Raw genomic sequence first — 13122 nt, forward strand, 5'->3', positions numbered from 1 at the left:
ATGTTACCTATGAAACGGGAAAAATATGAGATACTCAGCATGTAGAAAGAGCTCCTGTAAATCCGTAAGAAGATGAAAATCACCAGAAGAAAAATGGGCAAAGAATGTAAATTGGTGATTCCTGGAAGTGCTGCACATGGCGAAAGAAGTCGCTAAATGTCAGGAACAACCAGAAGCATCAAGAGGAGAAGTCAGCGAGGCGTCCTTTAAAGGCCACCAAGCTGGGGAAAGTTCCGGAAAGATGGAGTATACCTGTAGGTGAGCCATAGCCTGGCTGCCCTTCCCGCGGCATGAAGGGCCGCACCGCCCCGAGGCTGCCAGCCCTACTGGCCCAGGAGCACTGTGTGTGGCGGCCGAGGTCAGTGTGAAGGCAGGAGCCCCGCACGCGATTGCGGACCGAGGGGCCGCGGGGGACAGCCCGGTGCGTGCGTGGGGTAGTCCGTGCACTGGAACGGGACGCATGAGGGACGCGGCACTCCGAGCAGGCCCTGCCCGGGATCAGACACGCGCGGCTGAGGGGCCAGCGCAGGAAGGCCTGCGGGGCGATCACGGACACGTCCGGCCGCAGACCAGGCCCGCTGGCTTGAAGCATCTGCTGCGAGCGCCGCGCACCGCGTCCGCAGTAGTCCGCGAAAGTTCGGGAAGCCGCACCGCACAGGCAGGAACCCGCGGAGGTCGCGGAAGCCGCACACCGCACTGCTGGAGAACCTCGCCCCGCCAGCGTTGGTCCGAGCAGAAACCTGCAAATGCTACAGGAGACCCGCTGTTTCTGGGCATTTCTATAATTTTTATTTAGGAAAGTGCCTTCGTGGGTTCCTTCTGTCATGGAGAAGGGAAGAGCAGGCCTGCGAGTGCAGGGCAGGCATTTACTGTTAGCCTCCCTCCCGGGAGCCCGGAACCGGTCCTGCACCGCAGGGCCACAGAAGATCTGCTCCCGCCTCTCCTGGCTGCCAGGAAGACCCCAAGGCCTACACCCACCGCCTCTGCGAACGGCCGCCCGCTTTCCTCCAGCGCGCAGGCGCCGGGAGTCGGAGTCCCCCGCCCGCCAGCCCCGCCCCAGGCTTTATGTCACTGGCCTGCGCGGCGCGCCGCGTGACGTGGCTACGACCCGCCTTCCTGAAGGCCGCGCCAGTAGCTGACCATGGCGACCGCCGCGGAGCTGTGGGTTCTGGTGGAGATGGTCCAGGCGCTTTACAAGGTGAGCTTGAGCGCTCGAGCGACTTGCGACCACACCGGGCCCTGCGGGGTGCGACGGCTCCTGGGCGAGGCCGGTTGCTCGCGCCCCGACCCCGGCGTCTCCAGCTGGAGGCGCTCGCGGGGAGACTCCGGCGGAGCGGGAACCGAGGGTCTCCTTCGGCGCTGGGAGGGAAACAGGCCGGGGGCGCAGGGGCGAGGGTGCTCTTGACGCTCCCGAGCGGGCACGGGTGGCGAATCGGGGTGGCGAAGCTGCGGTGGGAGAGCTCGGTCCGTCGGCCTCAGGCAATTGGGGTGCTCGGGAGGCGGAGCAGACAGGAGGACGGAACCCAGTACGGGAGTTTGCTTCTGTCGGCGCGCGGGGTCCCGGAAGCTGAGGGGAGGGGAATATGAAGCCGTCGCCGTTCTCCCCCGTGTGTCCACTTTCAGTCCGGTAAACGTGCCCTTCCTGCGTGTTCCTAGACGCGGAGCCTCCGCTCGCGTTCCCGAACGGCCGGCCGCTTCAGGTGCGTTGGGGGGCTCGGCAGCAGAACCGCGGTCTGAGAGCGAGCGTTCGCCCCGCCGGCGTCCGCGGAGCTCCTCCGCCCGGGCCGGGAGGACTTTCCGCACGTTCTGTCCCAGCGGGGTCTGTGCGGTGGCCACCCGCCAGCCACTCGGCTAGAAGTGAAGGGCCCGTAACTTGGGATAGTGTTTACACAGCCTCATGCGCCTGGTGGCTGTGCGGCGGGACGGCGCCGCTTCAGTGCGAGGGAGGGCGCCGGGAAGGAACGGCGGGAATTCCCGTGCCAGTGCCCTGAATCCCGGGTTTCCTCGTACAGTTCTGTAAAAGCTGATGTAGCTACTTGCTGGCGGGGGAGACCGCTGTCTTCCCTGCGAGACTTCTCAGAACTATTGAAAAACAGTTGACAGACCAGATGTGATGTACGCGATGGCCAGTACGATCCGCATTATAGTAACAGAGATAAAAGCCACTGACGTGGAAGTTTTAAAAAAGTTTTAAAAAAATAAACAATTTCCTGTTCTGTGCTGCTGCCCCCTTTGTGAGGACTGCACAACTGATCAGGAGTGAGACCTTCTCTTGGATGTAACATTTCCAGGGAAAGAAGCCGCATTTGTGATTTTGATTAATCCACTAGACAATCGGTATTTCCGTTTTTCTTACTATTTCTTTGTAGAGCGAGTTGCTTGCCTACTAGAGTACAAGTGCTGAGAAAACCAAAATAATGTTTTGTTTTGTTTTTTTTCTTAAAGAGTTTATGTATTTACTTGTCAGGGAGAGAGCAAGTACAAGCAGGGGGAGCATCAGAGGGAGAAGCAGGCTCCCCACTGAGCAAGAACCAACACCCCCCCCCACACACACACACACACACAGGACCGGATCCCGGGATCCTGGGATCATGACCCAGAGCCAAAAGAAGACGCCCAAGTGACTGAGCCACCCAGATGTCCCAAGAAAACCAAAAAAAATTTAGACTAGAGTCCTTATTCTTAAATGAATTATATTCAAGGGAAATCAGTATATTTAAAAATCTTCTTAAACAGATTTCCATTCTTGCTCCCAGTTTTGTTACAGTTAGTGTATAGAATTTGAGGAGTCTTACACCCAAAAGAGAAATAATAGTGTGTGGATATAACCTATGTGTGTAGTTAGAAAATTGTATATCAACTTAAAAGTTAACCTATCATATGTTTGAAATGTCCCATAATAAAACTTTTTAACTGAAAAAGAAAAAAAAATAAAATAAAAAAAAACAAAAGTTAACCTATCAATTTGTCTGCAGTTTTCCTGTCTCCACATTCTGGGTTTTTGTTTTTAACTGCGGTGAATCATCTTCACTTTCTTTTTGTCTAATGTTTGCACATAACTTGTATTTACATTTCTAAATACCTCTTTTAAATGGCTTTCCCTGACAGCTTATTGGAGTAGATCACTGTGTAGCTGACTGGGGTTTAGTCCTTGTGTGGAATCTTCCACAGGCACTTAGTGTGTCTAGTTGTAAAAAACACAGAAGTCAGCCCAGCCTTTATCTTAGAAATGTACAGTGGAAAGAAGACCTGGCATGGATAATTTCAGTGAGGTGTCTTTATGCCTGTTGACGTGGAACACACTGTGTACTTTTGGGGAACTGCTGTAAGAAAAAAACCCCGCCATTCCTTTAGGCATTTATAAAGTCTTTTTCTCTCAGCCGTGTTCCAAGAAGGATTTAAAGAGCCTTATCAGGGATACGGAAAATAGAGTAAGATGTGCAAAACGCCAAGAATTGTGGAAACTGAATTTCAGATAACTCTCCTAACTCATCCATGGTTCACTGGGGTGGAAGAAGGCTAGCAAAGCTGTGAAGTGTTGGTTGCTGTCCTTTCCCACCAGTAGAAACGTACATTATCCGACTGATCTGATAGTTGATATTGTTCCACGTCTTGGGCTTCTACATCCGATTTTATTTTAAGAATTAAATTTCTTTCCTATGGAGGTTTTAAGCTGTGCTATCAGATTTTTTGTGTGAAGGAGAAATTGCTGACTATTAGGAATGGTGAGAGGAATGTGTAGAAATAAAAGGAGTTTTGAAAATAAATCTTAAGAAGCAATAGGTTTAAGGTAACGGGAGGCAATATATGAGTGCATCACAATTTATGTGCAGATTTTGTAAGTGTTTACTTCATTTCTTTTTTGGTTTTTGACTCATTCTTAGGCTCCTGCTCACCACCTTATTTTGGAAGGCATTCTAATTCTCTGGATAATCAGACTTCTATTCTCTAAAATGTACAGATTACAAGAACGATCTGATCTTACAGTCAAGGTAAGAAATTAAATCTTTTATTACTCACTGTATGATTGCAGTTGGTACACCCTTCCAAAAAATACTTGTGGTGGCTCACCTATATATGTTAAAATATTTTCTGTCACGTAAACAATCAAGGGAAAGGAAATATCAGGGAAGCAGAACGTGGAGAAGCCAGGGGTAAAGTAGCCACCCAGTGGGGTACCCCGCCACAGAACGCTGCACTGTGTCAGGGAAGCAGCAGATTTAGGGACAGATGGTAGGAGGGAAGCCTGGGCAGCGACAGCATTTCGATGATCTACGTGCAGAATGACGTGAGCTGCGCAGGAAGAACACCACTGGTTCTGAAACCTAAAGAAAATTTTCCCTGGGGTCTTCATGAAGGAAATTCAGAGTAGGAAACAATCCTCCCACTTCCCCACCCCAAACTGAATTTCTCTGTGGTAAGGGACCCAGCCCAAGCCCAAGCCAGGCAAACCTTAGGTAGCAGAAGCGTCTAGGGGACTGTGGCACTGCTCATGTGGCATCCCGTTCACCTGAAGGATGAGGAGGCTTGTGGAAAAGAAGCTTGTCCTCTCACTTCAGTGGGAGCACCTAGGAATGGCACTCCAGTGCAAGAGAGAAGAGCAGTTCTGACCACACCGTGGTTTCCGTCCCTCGGGCCCTTTCCCTGTCCAGCCCCTGTAGCGTTGGGCCAGGATGCTCAGAGAGACCCATGACTGTGAGAAAGGTTTTTCCATGAAAATCTCTACAACTCTGGTTCACAAGGCAGCACTGGGTGCAGCATGGAGATGGGGCAGAATTAAGGCAGCAGTGCGGTGATCACTTCCCATGCTGTGCTGCCTGGCTGCCGCCCTCCTGATCGTTCATATTCCTTGTAGGACAGTCAGGCAGTGCCCCCCAAAGGACATGAAGCATATGGTTCTTAGGGCAAATATATTTGGGAAACCTGCTTAATGCAGAGTAGGGCATGTCTGATCACATGATTTCATGTAGCCTTTACTAGGCTAGTGGATAGTTGAACCTCTGTTTGGAGAGATGCCCTCACCTTGACCATAGATTCTTCCCTCCCCCACCGTTTTGTTCTGACTGCCTTGTGGGATTAGCATGCCATGGAACACTCTGGATAGCATTGCAGTAAGATTGGGCCATCCAGGGCAGAGGTCCTGTCTCAGCTTTTTCCCCTGGCATTTCAGAACTTATGAATGATCAGGTGGCTGGTTTCTAGCTCAGCTTTGTAAGCGGTTCGTCATTCCTGGTATTTTGAATTTTTGTTTATAAAGCTGGCAGTCCACACATACCTATATTTTTTAGAGAATGATTAGACATAACTTTAGAGTCATCCTTTGAAAGCTGAACTTAGCAAGATTTAGTAATCATGGACATCTTACCCTAAAAGCTATGGAAGAAAAAAAACTGTTTTTAAAGCTTAACTTCTGGCAACATAGATGCAGTGTCCTTCGGTTTTACAGATCTGCGGTCTCTTGAATACAAGGGGATCCTGAGATGCTTCTGACATCTGGCCCCGGGTCACAGGTGGGCGGTGTGCGTGACGTGGCCTCGCGGGCTGCTGTTCAGAAACAGATAAGGAACTTACTGGTTGCTTGTAACGGAAGTGTAGGAACAAAACAGTGACCAGCACCCTGCTGTATTTTGTTTCCTTCTCTCCCATAGGAAAAGGAAGAATTGATTGAAGACTAGCAGCCAGAACCTCTTTTTCCTCCATCTCGAAAGACCATCCTGCTCTCAACTACAACGTCGTTTCAGGGTAAAGTGGTTTGCTTCTCAAAGGATGTGTATTTGCTCTCCTGTAGGTATACTCGCCAAAGCATACAGAAGTTTATGTAGTATTTCTAGCAGAAATCAAACAGTGAGAAATCGTGGAAGCTCAGAAACTGTTTTAGTGCCTAATACATGACTCTGTTAAGGATGCACGGACAGTTTTATGGTCTCTAGTTTGGGCATTGCAGTTTGTCCCTTTCTTCCATTAAAAAAACAAAAACCAAAAACCTTGTTTTGTGAAATTAGACATGCTCCTGGTAATACTTCAAAAAGTGAGACACACTTGAAATGAAAAGCAGTGCTCCTGCTTTTTCTCATCTTCATTGTTTCTGATTTTAGATCTGTTGTAGGTTACCTTCGTAACCAGATAAGAATAGTGTGCTCACACTTCTCCTTAGTGAGGTAGCTATAGACAGCAGCACTTGACTTTGACAGTTTGAGTTCTGAAACTTGACCTTCCTTGTGCTGCCTCTCGCCCTGCTTGTTCCAAGGTCTGATCTGTCTTTGTGTTTAGTTCTTCTGTTGCTTGTCTTTACCATGTATGCTTTCTTAAATTAAGAAGTATTTTAAGTTTGTAGGAAATATCTGACCCATGTATACCCACCATGCAGGATAAATAGGCATTAACATTTTGCTATCTTTCTTTCAAATCTACCTTAAGAAAGAAATAAAACGTTCCAGTTATAGCTAAGAAACACCTTCTCATCTACCACTTACTCTTATCACCCACAAAGGACAACCATTTTCATGAAGTTGGTGGATGTCTTTCACTTACATTTAAACCTTTAAAAAAAAATTTTCATTTCTTTAGTTTAGAGAGAGAGAGAGCGTGCCTAAGAACAGAGAGGGACAGAGGAAGACAGAGAACCTTCAATAGGTTCCACGCTGAGCACACAGCGTGATGTAGGACTTGAACTCAAGACCCGGCGATCAGGAACCAAAGTCAAGAGTCAGACACTTGACCAACTGAACCACCCAGGTGTTCCTCTATTCATACTTTTAACACATATCCTTGACGCCATGAAATTATTGAGTATTTTGTCTAAAAATGTGATGCAGCATATTTCTCTGAGTGTGCCCTTCAACTCCTGCGCTGATGGAAGGGAGGTTTGCATTCTTCACTCCGTGCATTGCTGTGGTCATCCAGAATTTTTATGCGTTCTGAACTCAGACTTACTCATCATCAGTGCCGTGGTTAAGAAGTCCTTCCCTGCCCCCCGAGGTCAAATGTGTCCGTGTCAGTACAGTGGTCAGCTGTCCCAGCATGCATTGACTTGTCCATTGTTTACCTACTGAGTAGAAATTTCCCTTTTTCTGTATAGTGTCTGCCCTTCTAACAGGTCTGTTTCTGGCTTTGTTTCTCCTCTGCCGGCGTGTCTGTCTCTCCTGGTGCCAGAACTTCACATAAATAGCACAGCATAAGAATAGGCCTTGACTAGAGCAAGCCCTTCACCTCCTTGTCCTTCCGAACTGCATGGCTCTTTGCATTTCTGTTCCTCAGTGTGAGCTTGTTTAACTTATCACATTTGACCGACAAATAAGGTCGGGTTGTGACCGGCAGTGCACTGATGTGGATTCGTGGGAAAACTACCGTGTGCCTGGTGTGTCACTCTGGTCTTTCATGTCCTACAGTAAAGCCGTGTAATTTTCTTCATAAAGACTGCTTGTCTTGGGGTGCCTGGGTGGCTCAGCGGGTTAAAGCCTCTGCCTTCGGCTCAGGTCATGATCTCAGGGTCCTGGGATCGAGTCCTGTATCGGGCTCTCTGCTCAGTGGAGAGCCTGCTTCCCCCTCTCTCTCTGCCTGCTTCTCTGCCTATTTGTGATCTCTGTCTGTCAAATAAATAAATGAAATCTGTAGAGGGGCACCTGGGTGGCTAAGTGGGTTAAAGCCTCTGCCTTCGGCTCAGGTCATGATCCCGCGGTCCTGGGATCGAGCCCCACATCGGGCTCTCTGCTCAGCGGGGAGCCTGCTTCTTCCCCTCTCTCTCTGCCTGCCTCTCTGCCTACTTGTGATCTCTGTCTGTCAAATAAATAAAATCTTTAAAAAAAAAAAAGTCTGTAGAAAATGTAGCTACTTTTCAGTGAACGCACTAGTGCTGTTCATTTAGTACTGGGTTAACACAAGAGTAAGTGAATTTACTTAACTTGGAGAGGTTTTTTCTTTCAATAATAGCCTTATTGACATAATCCTCAGACCATGAAATTCAGTCTTTTAATTCACCACAATTGAGTGGGTTTTAGTATGTTCACAGACTTGTGCAACCATTGCCACTGTCTCATTTCAGAATATTTTTTTTAAAGATTTTATTTATTTATTTGGCAGACAGAGATCACAAGTAGGCAGAGAGGCAGGCAGAGAGAGAGGAGGAAGCAGGCTCCCCGCTGAGCAGAGAGCCCGATGTGGGGCTCCATCCCAGGACCGCGAGATCATGACCTGAGCCGAAGGCAGAGGCTTAACCCACTGAGCCACCCAGGCGCCCCCAGAATATTTTTATCACCCCAGAAAGAAATGGCACACCCACGCTCACTCACCCCCCATGCCCCCCATTCCCCATCTACTTTCCCCTGACACGTACTAACCTACTTTTTCTGTGTGTTGGCCTGTTTTGGACTTTAAAGGAATCATGCAGTATGTGGCCCTTTGTGTCTGATTTCTTTCATTTAGCATCACTTTTCCAAGGTTTGTCCATGACAGAGTAGCTTGTGTCAGTTTTGTGTCTGAAAAATACAGTATTTCACTCTGAATATATCATACTTTGTACATTCATCAGTTGATGGGCATTAAGGGTTGTTTCCATGGTAAGTATATGAAAGGAGAAAAATTATATGTGTGCATAAACTCCCATGAATATTTGTGTACATATTTTATTTAATTTCACTTTTTTTAACGATTTTATTAGAGAGAGAGCGTGCATGCACAAGCAGGGGAGGGGCAGAGGGAGGCAGAGAAGCGACTCCACACTGAGCAGGAAGCCCAACTGCAGGGGCTTAGTCCCAGGACCCCGGGATCAAGACCTGAGCCAAAGGCAGACAGTTAACCGACTGAGTCACCCTGGCGCCTCTATGTACACATTTCCTCTGCGGACATATGTTTTTATTTCTCCTGAATATACACCGGGGAATGAAATTGTAGAGGTTTGTGGGAACTTACTTTGAGCACCCACCAGTCTGCTTTCCAAAGTGGCTGAATCATTTTCCATTCTCACCAGCAATGCATGAGAGTTGTAATTTCTCCCTGTCTTGGCCAACACTGTCTTTCATTGTGACCATCCTGTAGGTGGGGAGTGGTACCCTCCATGGTTGGGATTTGCATTTCCCAATGATTAATGACGCTGAGCATCTTTTCATGCACTGATCAGCCATTTATACGTCTTTTCTGGAGAATAACCTATTTAAGTCATTTGTCCATTTTCTAATTGGGTTATTTGTCTTTTTATCATTGAGTTGTAAGAACACTTTGTATATTTTGGATACCAGTCCCTTATCAAAAATACATGCAGATATTTTTCCCCATTCTGTGGGTTTGTTGCTTGTCTGACAGTGTGCTTTGAAGCACAAATGTTTCTAATTTTAATGAGGTCCAGAGTTCTGTTTTGTTCTTTTGTTGCTTGTGCTTTTGTATTGGTTTTACAATCCTTCCCTGATTCGAGATTATGCAGGTTTCCTTCTTTGTTTCCAGGAGGAGGGCTCGGCGTCCCATTTTTCATCATGTGGATTTGTACTCGATTCCTGTTTTCAGCACGGTGCCATTCCGCAGCTGTCTGTAGGACTTTAAGTTATACTCAGGCTTTTCCAGGGAGGAAGTCTGCTGTCTTTCTGCAGAGTGGGAAGGGGATCTGAGTGAGTGGCTGCTGCTTACCAGATTTCCAGCTGCCCTCGTGCTCACATGGAACTGTTCCCTGGGGTGAGGGGGGGTCGTTTTCCAGGAGCAGCGGCTGAGCTGCTCACTGCTGGCTCACGTGCAGCTTTCTCTCTGGTCTCTGACTTCTCACATACAACCTGTCCATTTGCCAGGAGTTGTCCCTCCCTGCGTCCTGGTCTTAGTAGCATCAGCTAGTTAGACCTTGGAGGCATCTTATGTCCCATTAGAAGGGACCGCGGGCCTGCGGGTTTTGTTCATTTTACCAGAGGCCACTGGTAGGTCTTCTATTCATAAATAATTCTTAAATACCTGGAATAAGGCTGTTTGATTAGTTCTTATACGTTGCTGGTTTGTTTTGTTAATGTTTGGGATTCTTGACCTGCATGTTGAAATGTGAGTTTTGTTTCTTCTTTTCCCTTCCTGTGCTGGTCCAGTTCAGGTATCAGATATAATCGGCCTTGCCCTCCTCTTAGTCATCGTGTGGTAGGCATGCTGACAACACTGACTCCGTCTCTGGCCCTCCAGTTTCATGCCCGTGCAGTGACCTCGCCAGGGCTCTGTGGTCTGGGCCCCGTGGAGGTTAACATATGCCCTGACCAGAAGAGGGGAGGCTTGTTCCGATCTTCCCTGAAGAAGACATCGTAGGTAACTGGTCGGGATCACTGGCCTGCAGAAGGCCCCAGTTTAGATGACTACCCCGTGACCGTGCCCCCATTCCCTGTGCTCCCGAAGAGCCAGGGCAAGGCTCGCCTGGACTGGGCGCAGAGCGGCTGTGCACTCACTGCCCTGCCTGCCTGCCTGCCTGCCTCAGCACCCCATCGGTAAGTTACCCCACAGCTCCTTCGGCACGATGGGGGCCGGCTTCAGCTTTCAGTCGTGGAGGGGCTGCTCAGTCTGGAGGATGCGTTACTGACCCTCCACCTCCCTCTCACAGGTCTGCATTGGTCGCACTGTTTGTTGTGTCGAGCCTAGATTTTTAGTCCCAAACTCCCTGTCTTCAGTGAGTTCTTCAAACTGAGTGAGTTTTGGTTATTGTCCATAAGTAATTGTCCATTTCTTCTTACCGTTTCTGAGTGAATTGGCCTGAAGCAGTTTCTCGGGTTGCGTTGACCACACGCCTTTAGGTACAGAGGTGTATGATGGCGCACGTGCAGGGTCGTGTTTCCCCTGCAGGCGGTGTTTGCTCGGGTCCCGCTTCTCACTCAGCTCTGCCAGAGTCTTGTCTTCTGACTCGGTGGAAGCTCCATCTTAGTTTCTCCACGTGCGGCCTTGTGGACACAGGTGCTGACCCTGTCCTCCATTCCACTCTGGTCGGCAGCGCTGGTGTTTTACACCTTGTCTCCTTTTGTCCTCCCCCCAGACCCCCACTTGGCCGCCCCCTGAAATACTTCCACTGAACTTTCAGTCATCGCTTGATGTCCTATATGTCTGAATTACTAAAATGATGCCTTTTATTTTTATTATACATGTATTGTTAACCTTAAAAAACAGTTATTTTTACCAATAAAAATGGGTTCATTTGGGAATAAAAATGACAATTTGGGACCAGCAAGTTAGGGCTAAACCGTGGGTAAGTCCAACAGACAAAGGAGAGGAAGGTCGTTTTCTGAGGGAGGAGGCCATTGAGAGGGGTTGTTTTAATGAAAGTTTATTGGAGGCAAGCAAGAGTCCAGGCCCCTGAGGGCTTCTCGCTGGCTGAGCTGCAGGGCTGATGGGTCTCTTGTAGAAGATGCTGTGCCCCACTCTCCCGGTTAGGGGCTATAGTTGAGGATTGCTTACTCTGGGAGGGGCCTGGAATCCCCAGTTCTTCTTATGACTGGCATTGAACCGTGCTGCTCCCCCTCTAGCCTCCCCTCCTGCCTTCCCCCCCCAGCTTCCCCTCCAGCCTCCCCTCCAGCCTCCCCCCTAGCTTCCCGTCCAGCACCCCAAGTCGGCTTCATGCGGTTTCCCAGTGTTAATAGTCACACTACCTTTGGAAATAGATCTTAACGTTTTATGAAGTATGTTTTTAATTTTGTGCTCCAGCTTCTTTCTGATTCTTATTTATTCACACTCATTTTTTTAAACATCTGTTTGGGTGCCCATTGTGTCCCAGGAATGTGCTGAGCACATACAGTGAATCAAAATTGTAGGTCTTCTGGGGCAGACAAACCAACAGTGAAATAGAACGTTAGCTGGCGTGAAGGGATACTGAAGAGATTTCACTCAGCGCAGACCGGATCGGGAGGGCTGGATGTGCTTCTTGCTCTTTCCTTCCACATGCTGTGTAGGCCTCCATTGTGTACTTAGCCGCTTTGCTCATGTTGGGTCCCTCAGCTGCGCCCACTCCCCGCTGCCACACAAAATGTGGTGATTACTGGCCCCTTGTGCAGCTGCGTGAGTCTCTGGAGCCAGCAGTAGGTCCTGACACACGCCTGTCTCATTTCCCTGTGGGGCTTCCCTACCTGGTGGTGTACCCATCTCCGCTCCCCTGAGTTGGGATATGGGGGCCCTGCTGGGCAACATTGTTTTATTTTGTATTTTTCTGATTATTTGGGCCTTTGAGTATCATTTCATCTGCTTAGGAGCTGCTGGGGTTTTCCCATTCTGTGAATGCCTCTTCATGTCTTCACCTCTTCTCGCTGCATTCCTGGTGCGTGTCTTGATTAGCCCGAATCCCGTGTGCCTTGTAGACTTTCTTCTGTGGTCCGTTTTCAGTGTAGTACTGTATGTCAGTTTTAAGACACACGTTCGTGTTCTTCCTGTCGTCAGATCTCTGAACTGGGATGAATCTTAGGGATTCTGAGAGTTGTTGTCGGCGGGGGCATCCTTGCCTTTGTCCCTGTAAACTGGTCCTGGCTGCACTTATTGCTGGCTCCTCCATAGAGCTGTGAGCGCTGCTGGCAGGGAAACCAGGGACCGGCCGGGGAAAGGTCCACGCTCCTCCCAGCCAGTGAACAGAGGCTGCAGTGACTGAGGCTTGAGCCTCCCTCCGTCAGATTCCTGCCTGTGGGTGGTTGCACCTGGCTTTTAGAAATGTGATTTCATTGGGGGAAAGATGAATTCAGTCCAGGGAGAGAGTTCAGCATCAGAATTTGAGGTGTGGGAGATGCTAACGTGTCGGGCAAGCTCGGCAGCTCCAAGTCAGGGAAGCCCACGAGACATCGTTTCATAGATCTTCAGCCGGCCTGTCATTTTTCTGCACTCTTCAGAGTCTTTTTATGTTTGTTTTATATGTAGTGTCCAGGGTTTGGGCTTGTACTTAGAAAAACAGGGAAAATAGGACTATTCCATCTTCGTGGCAGAAGCCTTGCATATACTTTAAAATAATGCAGCTTAATGTCAGAGACATCCTCCCTCCCTAACTAACTCGGTTTAGAAGATCTTACTCTAGTTTCAGCCGCAAAACCAGAGTCAACAGTTGGTATCACTTCTCATGGCAAAATAAGGGCAGAGTCTGCGCCAGTCAAATCTGAGAAGCCACCGAGGGTGAGATCACCAGCGTTGTGTGTGTTTCTCAGAAAG

General features: G+C 48.7%; 1 long non-coding RNA gene across 1 annotated transcript; it reads left to right on the forward strand.

Moving 5' to 3' along the window:
- Positions 1–1140: 1140 nt before the first annotated feature.
- Positions 1141–5789, forward strand: LOC116877736. Its single transcript, XR_004384702.1, has 3 exons — positions 1141–1198; positions 3885–3992; positions 5649–5789. It is a non-coding gene; the product is annotated as an uncharacterized LOC116877736 (long non-coding RNA).
- Positions 5790–13122: the final 7333 nt, after the last annotated feature.

This window comes from Lontra canadensis, unplaced genomic scaffold (genome assembly GCF_010015895.1).
Source record: "Lontra canadensis isolate GAN:19392208 unplaced genomic scaffold, GSC_riverotter_1.0 scaffold53, whole genome shotgun sequence".
NCBI classification, from domain to species: Eukaryota; Metazoa; Chordata; class Mammalia; order Carnivora; family Mustelidae; genus Lontra; species Lontra canadensis.